Raw genomic sequence first — 8,955 nt, forward strand, 5'->3', positions numbered from 1 at the left:
TTCTCTGGGGGGCAGGACATCAGGCTTGCGCAGCAGCTGAAACTCGACTGCCGGTGCATCACGGTGTTCTCTGGCCACAACCATGCCAGGTCTCTCAGCATCAAATCTGCAATAGAATAGAAGGAAGAAAGTACATTCAACTATTGCCCACAGTACTGGCACTCCATATAGATAAAATAGTACCAGAATGTGTTGATTAAATAGACTAGCTGGCTAGTTTAGGAACAAAGGGCTAGCTCAGCTAACTAGCATGTTAGCTAACGTTAGCTAGCTAGCCTTTGTTAGTGCTAGTGCCTTTGTTATGCTAGCTAGACTTAGTCACTTGTTTAGAAAGGAGCTTCTGCTAAACGACTAACGTTAATGTAATGTAAACAGCACAGATAGTATAAAGATCAGCTTACCCCAAAGCAAAGCAGAATGCTTGGCAGTGGTGTGAATCTGGTACGTCGTTCGTCGCTTGGTAGCAACTTGCTTTGCTGATACAGTCATCTCTGTATCACAGTTCATCAAGAATAAAACTCCGTGTATGAACGAGTCCTGCTCTGCTGGAGTTTTAGCTGCTCTTAAAACTCTTTCCATGCCCTGGATGCCATCCCCGTCTTCTCTTTAGCAAAAGCTGTAGCATCCATGGTTTAACTTGGGACTGAATGTAAACAAAGCCGGCGTGTTGTTTGGGAAGGGTGGGGGCGGAGAACCCGGAAGCAATAGCCAATGAAACCAAATCATGCTAATCGATCTGCCCGCCCCCAAGCCCGGCTCGAAATCAGCTAAAAACGAGCTTAGTTTGCAGACTAATTATACGTATTTCGTGAACCTAAAACGGTTGTCTGTTATAGTAAGTGGGTTCTTCACAACTTCAACTTTGGTAATACAAAAAAAAAAAAAAAACGAAAAAATACGTTTTTTGATTTATTTTGCCCTATAGCGCATTTCGGGGTTTGCCGAGTTGCGGACCAAATCACCAGCCGCTGTCACAAATGGTTCACATACACACAGCTGAACAGACGAATCGCACAGTTCAAGTATGTGGGTTCTGATGCTGGTTCTGCTCCTTCTGAAGTAAGTGGAAGTGGTACAAAGATTGGTGGACAGGCAGCTCAGAATTGGTGTCTTTTGAGACTTCTACCAGTGATTATTGGTGATAAAATCTCAGATACTAAGGACCCGGTGTGGCAGCTACTTATCCTGCTGAAAGAGCTGTGTGAGTTGGTCTGTGCCCCCAAGATATCTGTCCCCCAAGTCTGTTTCCTCAATGTTAACATCCAAGACTATCTTGAAACCAGGAAACAACTATTTCCCACAGAGAAACTCAAACCAAAACACCACTACCTCATCCATTATCCCTCTTTGATCCTGAAACTTGGTCCACTCATACGGTTGTGGACAATGAGGTTTGAGAACAAACACTCATACTTCAAAAGATGTATAAGGAGGACACAGAACTTCAAAAATGTGTGTCAGACACTTGCAAACAACCATCAGCTGCTTCAGTCATATCTGAAGTCCAGCTCTTTCTTTGCTGCAATTTTGCAAGTCAAAAGCGCATCTCCTTACCACACTGAGTTGTACAGTGACAAAGTGCGTGCTGCGGTTGAGGCAAGCTCGCTCCCGCGTCCTGAGTTGGTGTCAACAGAAGTGCAGTGGAAGGGTACCCTGTATAGGAAGGGCTCCTTTCTTTGCATTAAGAATGAAGACTCAGTTGAATGTGGACAAATCGAGCTCATTCTGATGAAGGAAAACAAGTATGTGTATTTCCTGGTGACACCACACTCCTCATCCTATCTGGCAGACCATGGCCTCTATAACGTTGGAGAAGCAGCTAGACAAATGGTTTGCATCAATGCTGAACAGTGTTTGGACTTTTATCCACTAGCTGCATATAGTCTATGTAGAATGACAGTAATTTCCCTTAAACACAGTGTTCTGGATCAGTAGCTTAATGATTTAGCAACTAAAGACTTGTGGGGTAGCATATTAGTTAGGGATGGGAATCACACAATTCCATTTGATCCTGATTCTTGTAGTCATGATTCCATTCATAATTGATTCAGTACATACTGTTACATTCCTATTAAGATGGTATTACCATAGGGGTAGGGTGAATAAGAATATAACAGTCTGTGTATAACACAGCTGGTAGATGGAACAACACTATACTCTGGGTGTGGGGCATTCAATACACAATACAATGTCCCAATCCAAGGTAGCATAAAAAATGATTTATTTCTACACAAAACCCAGACAAGCAACAAGCAATGGACAAGACAAGGGGGGGGAGAAAATAAACAACCTCACACTCCTCCGGACGCTAACAAAGAGTAGGAGAGGGGGGCAGGGAGAAAGACCATGCGGCGGTGCCACACCACAAACACAGCCCTAAACTTCCCTACCCTTTCTAGCCTACCTACTCCACACACACTCTAACTAAATAGACTTGCCCGGAACCTAACCTACCTGCTACAACAAGTGCACCGCACGCGTCTTACCTAATGTGTATAGACAATGGTTACCTACATGATGCAAAATGTAGACCCCAGGGTGTCTTACCTAGCCCTTCTCCCTTGGCCAAGACGACAAAAGACTAGGAGGGCACAAACCAACAATCAAACTAGGTAAAACAAACCAAATGTAACATGCACAAAACAAACATAACAACCCCTCTCCTCCCCCTCCTACACAGAACACAGGACACTCTTATAGGAGACAGGGAGACACATGATTGGACAACAAGGAAGGTAGCTAATTGAACACAGGTGGGAAATCAATGAGGGACACAAGGACTGCACACACTGAGGGCAACGATGATTGACAGGACAAGGCGGGACCAGGAACCACATGCATCACCGCTGGCCAACACCTGGGGGAGACAGGAAGGAAAAACAAACACAAAAACAACACCACACATCCTTTCCCGTAACACCCCCACCCATAAAGAACAAACCTGCTGGATTTGTGATAAGGTCTAGTCACAAGTCAAATCACCATAACTAAATACCCCCCCCTACACCGAACCACTCAGACCGACTGTCAACCAGGCAAACCATAGGCCCATATCTGACTAGGCCCGAGAAAGGGCGTCAGCCACCACATTTTCGGACCCTTTCTTGTGGCGAATGACCAAGGGGACGCCTTGGACAAGCAGGGCCCACCTCATAAGGCGCTGGTTATGATTGTACATTCGATTTAAGAAGACTAAGGGGTTGTGGTCAGTGTACACATCAATGGGGAATGTACTGGAGCCCACATAAACCTCAAAGTACTGGAGAGCTAATAACAATGCCAGTGTCTCTTGTTCTATCGTGGAGTACCTGGACTGGGCCCTATTGAACTTCCGGGAGAAATAACAAATGGGGTGATCAAGTCCACTGTCATCCTCCTGGAGCAGCACAGCTCCAGCTCCCACAGCGCTGGCATCCACCTCCAGTTTGAAACCTTTATCAAAGTTAGGGGCAGAAAGTACAGGAGAACTGCAAAGCAAAAATTTAACAGACTCAAATGCCACTTGGCAGCTCTCAGACCATGTAAATGGTATGGCAGGACTCAGTATATTGGTGAGAGGAGCAACCACCACAGAAAAGTTACGGCAGAATCCGCGATAGTAGCCTGCCATCCCTTAAAACCGCCTCAACTCCCGGCGAGTAGTGGGAGCAGGATAGGCAGCAATGGCAGCTACCTTTTCAGACAGGGGGCGCACTTGGCCCCTCCCCACCTCCTTACCTAAGTAGGTGATGGTAGCTTTTCCAAACTCACACTTGGCTAAGTTCAAAGTTAGATTGGCCGTGGCCAACCGCTGGAACACAACCTTCAGGGTGGAGAGATGGTCAGACCAGTTAGAGGAGTACACTACCAGATTGTCTAGGTAGGCTGTACAGTTGGACACTCCAGCTAACACGGTATTCACCAGCCTCTGAAAGGTTGCAGGAGCGTTACACATGCCGAACGGCATTACAGTGTATTGCAAAAAATTGTCAGGCGTGACAAAGGCGGATATTTCAGAGGCACGGGGAGTCAACGGGACTTGCCAGTACCCTTTTAATAAGTCAAGCTTACTGACCCATGCAGCGGCACCAACAGTGTCTACACAATCATCAAGGCGGGGCAACGGGAATGAGTCCCGCACAGTGACCGCGTTGACCTTGCGATAGTCTGTGCAGAAACGGCTAGTACCATCAGGCTTTGGAATGAGTAGACATGGGGAACTCCAGGGGCTTGTACTGGGCACCGCCAACCCATTCTCAAGCAAATAGGCCACTTCTTGTTGCATGACCTTTCGCTTACTCTGGTTTACTCTATAAGCATGCTGCTTAATTGGCCGTGCGCCTTGCACCTCAATGTCATGTTGCAACACAGATGTGCAGGTGGGCACATCGGAGAACAGACTGGGAAACGCCTCCACTAACTGCAGAACATCATCTTGACACGCCCTGTCTAAGTGACCTAAATGCTCTCGTAAAGAGCCCAGCATTTCTGAATTTCCCAGGTGGGCACACTGCTGCGCCTGGTTGCGTAACACAAAACCATCTTCGTCTGCTGAGTCAGACACGGTAACACATAGCACCGGGACACTCTGGACCTCAGGGGGCTCCGTCTCCCTCGCCCTGTACAGTTTAAGCATGTTGATGTGACACACCCGGGATTGACGTCTCCGATCAGGCGTTCGGATGACATAATCTGTCTCACTCAGCTTCCTTTCAACACAGTACGGACCAGTAAACCGAGCGGACAACGAGGAACCAGGCACCGGCAACAACACTAGAACTTGGTCACCTGGGTCAAGAGAGCGCTCTACCGCTTTCCGATCGAACTGAGACTTCATAGTCTCTTGTGAATGGCTCAGGGCCTCTTTCGCTAAGGCACAAGCATCATGCAACCGCTCTCTAACGCGACTCACGTAGTCCAACACATTTTTAGGAGCAGGGTTGGTAGTCAACATTTGGTCTTTCAGTACCTTCAGCGGACCACGGACAACATGGCCAAACACCAACTCCGCTGGACTAAACTTCAAGGATTCTTGTACTGTTTCACGGATGGTGAATAAAACGTACGGGATTCCCTCATCCCAATCCTTGCCTGTATCAAAACAATACTTGCGCAACATGGCCTTCAAGGTTTGGTGCCAGCGTTCCAGTGCGCCCTGACTCTCAGGGTGGTATGCGCTGGACACCTTGTGAGTGATCTGGAGGGTTTTCAAAACCTGGTTGAATAAACGAGACATAAAATTGGTACCCTGATCAGTTTGAACCACTTTGGGTAAACCAAAGGTAGCAAAGAACTTTGTTAAGGCTGCTGCTACGACCTTGGCAGTGATTTTGCGCACAGGAATGGCCTCAGGGTAGCGAGTAGCTGCACACATAATGGTTAACAAAAACTGATTACCTGATTTAGATTTAGGCAGAGGGCCCACACAATCCACCAACACTCGCTCAAACGGCTCCCCCAACACAGGAATGGGATAAAGAGGAGCGGGGGGAATAACTTGGTTAGGTTTCCCCATGAGCTGGCAGGTATGACAGGTTCTGCAATAGTCAGCCACATCACCCTTCAAACCCGGCCAAAAGAAGTGTCGTAAGATGCGATCATAAGTTTTGGTCACACCCAGATGACCCGACCAGGGAATTTCATGGGCTAATGATAATACATGGGATCTAAAGGGTTTAGGAACCACAATCTGACACACAGAACTCCAGTCACTGTCCATCTCTCTTCTGGACCTCCACCTACGGGTTAGGAGTCCGTCCACTAGCACATAGGCTACGGTCCGGTGAGCAGCTTGCTCACTAGTCACAACAGAAGAGAAACACTTGGCCAAGCTAGAGTCCTTTCTTTGAGCAGCTTTCAGGTTATCTGTAGTTACTGGGATGCAAACCTCACTGAAAGACTTAGCCACATCAGACTTATCAACCTCAGGCTCCTTCACTGGGCTCTGGGGAGGCAAGCCGTTCACATCTGTACTCTCATCTGCACCGAGTATGGAGCTAAACAGAGACTCCTCCAAATCACACACATTACCCAACTTCCTGGCTTGGGCACGTGTAACCACACAGGAGGGGAAAGCAGTGGGAAACTCCTTACCCAGGCTATCGAGGGCAGCAGGCTGCGCTGGGGGAGTAACCACCTCCAACACTGGTACTACTAACCCACCCGCAAGATCATTCCCCATGATTAGGGTGATACCTTCCACAGGAAGAGAAGGCTGTACTGCAACTTTGAATCTGCCACTAACCAAATCCGAACGCACATTAACAAAATGCAATGGCACCGGCACATGACCCATCTCAATGCCCTGCAACAACACGCTGTAGCCACAGTATGAATCATCGGACCAAGGCAACACACTGGAGAGGATCACAGACTGGGCAGCTCCGGTGTCTCTGAGAATGCAAACGGGCACATAGGTTTCATCATTACCTGTTAGGGACACCGATCCAGAAGACACAAAAGGATCATAGCTAGACTCAGCCTTCAAACAGGGCTCAACAGAGGATCTATTAGAGGACAGTTTAGAATCAATAGGCGCAGGGTGCACCAACACCACCGGTTTGGCATGAGGAGACGAGGCAGATGACTGTCCCTGTCGCTGCTGCATTTTTCTACACTCCGCTATCAAATGCCCAGGCCGGTGGCAGAAAAAACACACACGCTCTTCCTTACCCTTTGAGCCTGGCACAGTAGAGGGCCGGTGCTCACGTGCTGGGGACACTTTCCGCATCTCAGAGCGGGGTACAGCTGCCGTGAAAGTAGTTTTATGGGTGAGTACGAACTCATCTGCAAGCACGGCCGCTTGAGACACTTTGGCAACCTTGTGTTCATTTAGGTAAACTACTAACTTCTCAGGGAGGCTGTTCTTGAACTCCTCCACCATAATCAATTCCCGTAGAGACTTAAAGTCCTCGCACTTACAAGCAGCACACCATCTATCAAACATGAGCTCCTTTTCTCTGGCAAACTCCACGTAGGTTTTACTGACACCTTTTCGATGGTTTCTGAATTTTTGCCTGTATGCCTCTGGGACAAGTTCATAGGCATTAAGCACAGCAGATTTCACACAATCATAGTCCAAACCATCTGAAAGAGACAAAGCAGACACAGCGTCCTGGGCTTTGCCTACTAATTTGCACTGTAAAAGCAAGGGCCACATGTCCTTGGGCCAGTGCAAAGAGCCAGCTATACGTTCAAAAACACTAAAGTAGGAGTCAACCTCAGATTCTCTGAAAGGGGGCACTAAGGCAATATTCTTATAAACATCAAATCTATCAGGGCGATCCCTCCCCTCGGCAGAAATCAGAGGTGAAGTCTGCGGGGCGCCAAGAGACTGAGAGGCAGAGTACTGGTTGGCCTTTAGGAGAGCCATTTTCTCCTCCATCTCCAGTCGGCGCAACTGAATCTCTGCGTCCAACTCCATCCTCCGTATCTCAAGCCGGCAGTTAATCTCCGCATGCCGTTCACGCTCCCTCTCCTGCTTCTCGGCCTCGAGTCGCGCTACCTGGAGGCGCAGTCGAGCATTTATACCCGACCGTGGTGAACCAGGAGGAGAAACAGAATGGGGACTAGGATCAAACCGAGGCATAGAACGGGGTGGGGGAATCTCTCTCCCCTCAGGGTAGGCCTCCTCCTTCACTGGGGAGGTGGGATCATCCTCCCTTCGGTCCTCCACAACCACAGGGATTCCTGGCTGCTCTGCAGACCCCTCAGGATCAGGAGTAGCCAACACAAGCACTGGCAAGACCCCCCGGTCCACCAGCGCTTCCCCCACAATGCGCCTCAACTCAGCCTTCACAACATTCTTGGGCGTAGCTATGTCATAATGCTCAGCTAGAGCCTTCAAGTCAGCCACAAGACACAAGTCCAACAGCTCCACAGAAGGAGACTCAATGAACTGCGCTACTACTGAGGTCGCCATTTAAATAAAAGACCGACCAACGTACACAAAAACTGAACCACCACACCCACAATACGATTAACCAGCTAGGGCCCTACACACAAACTCTCAGGAAAGATGGACGGATCCCGGACGAGCCCCCACTTGTTACATTTCTATTAAGATGGTATTACCATAGGGGTAGGGTGAATAAGAATATAACAGTCTGTGTATAACACAGCTGGTAGATGGAACAACACTATACTCTGGGTGTGGGGCATTCAATACACAATACAATGTCCCAATCCAAGGTAGCATAAAAAATGATTTATTTCTACACAAAACCCAGACAAGCAACAAGCAATGGACAAGACAAGGGGGGGGAGAAAATAAACAACCTCACACTCCTCCGGACGCTAACAAAGAGTAGGAGAGGGGGGCAGGGAGAAAGACCATGCGGCGGTGCCACACCACAAACACAGCCCTAAACTTCCCTACCCTTTCTAGCCTACCTACTCCACACACACTCTAACTAAATAGACTTGCCCGGAACCTAACCTACCTGCTACAACAAGTGCACCGCACGCGTCTTACCTAATGTGTATAGACAATGGTTACCTACATGATGCAAAATGTAGACCCCAGGGTGTCTTACCTAGCCCTTCTCCCTTGGCCAAGACGACAAAAGACTAGGAGGGCACAAACCAACAATCAAACTAGGTAAAACAAACCAAATGTAACATGCACAAAACAAACATAACAACCCCTCTCCTCCCCCTCCTACACAGAACACAGGACACTCTTATAGGAGACAGGGAGACACATGATTGGACAACAAGGAAGGTAGCTAATTGAACACAGGTGGGAAATCAATGAGGGACACAAGGACTGCACACACTGAGGGCAACGATGATTGACAGGACAAGGCGGGACCAGGAACCACATGCATCACCGCTGGCCAACACCTGGGGCCTCATTTATCATTGAGGTACGCCTTCTTTTACACGGTCTTTTTCGCGAGTTCAGGCGTACGCCATTTGCCCCCCCCACATTGCGATTTATCAAGCCGAAAGGGCGAAAATTTAGTCGCCTTTCTC

This window comes from Borostomias antarcticus, assembly GCF_949987555.1.
Source record: "Borostomias antarcticus genome assembly, chromosome: 5".
NCBI lineage: Eukaryota > Metazoa > Chordata > Actinopteri > Stomiiformes > Stomiidae > Borostomias > Borostomias antarcticus.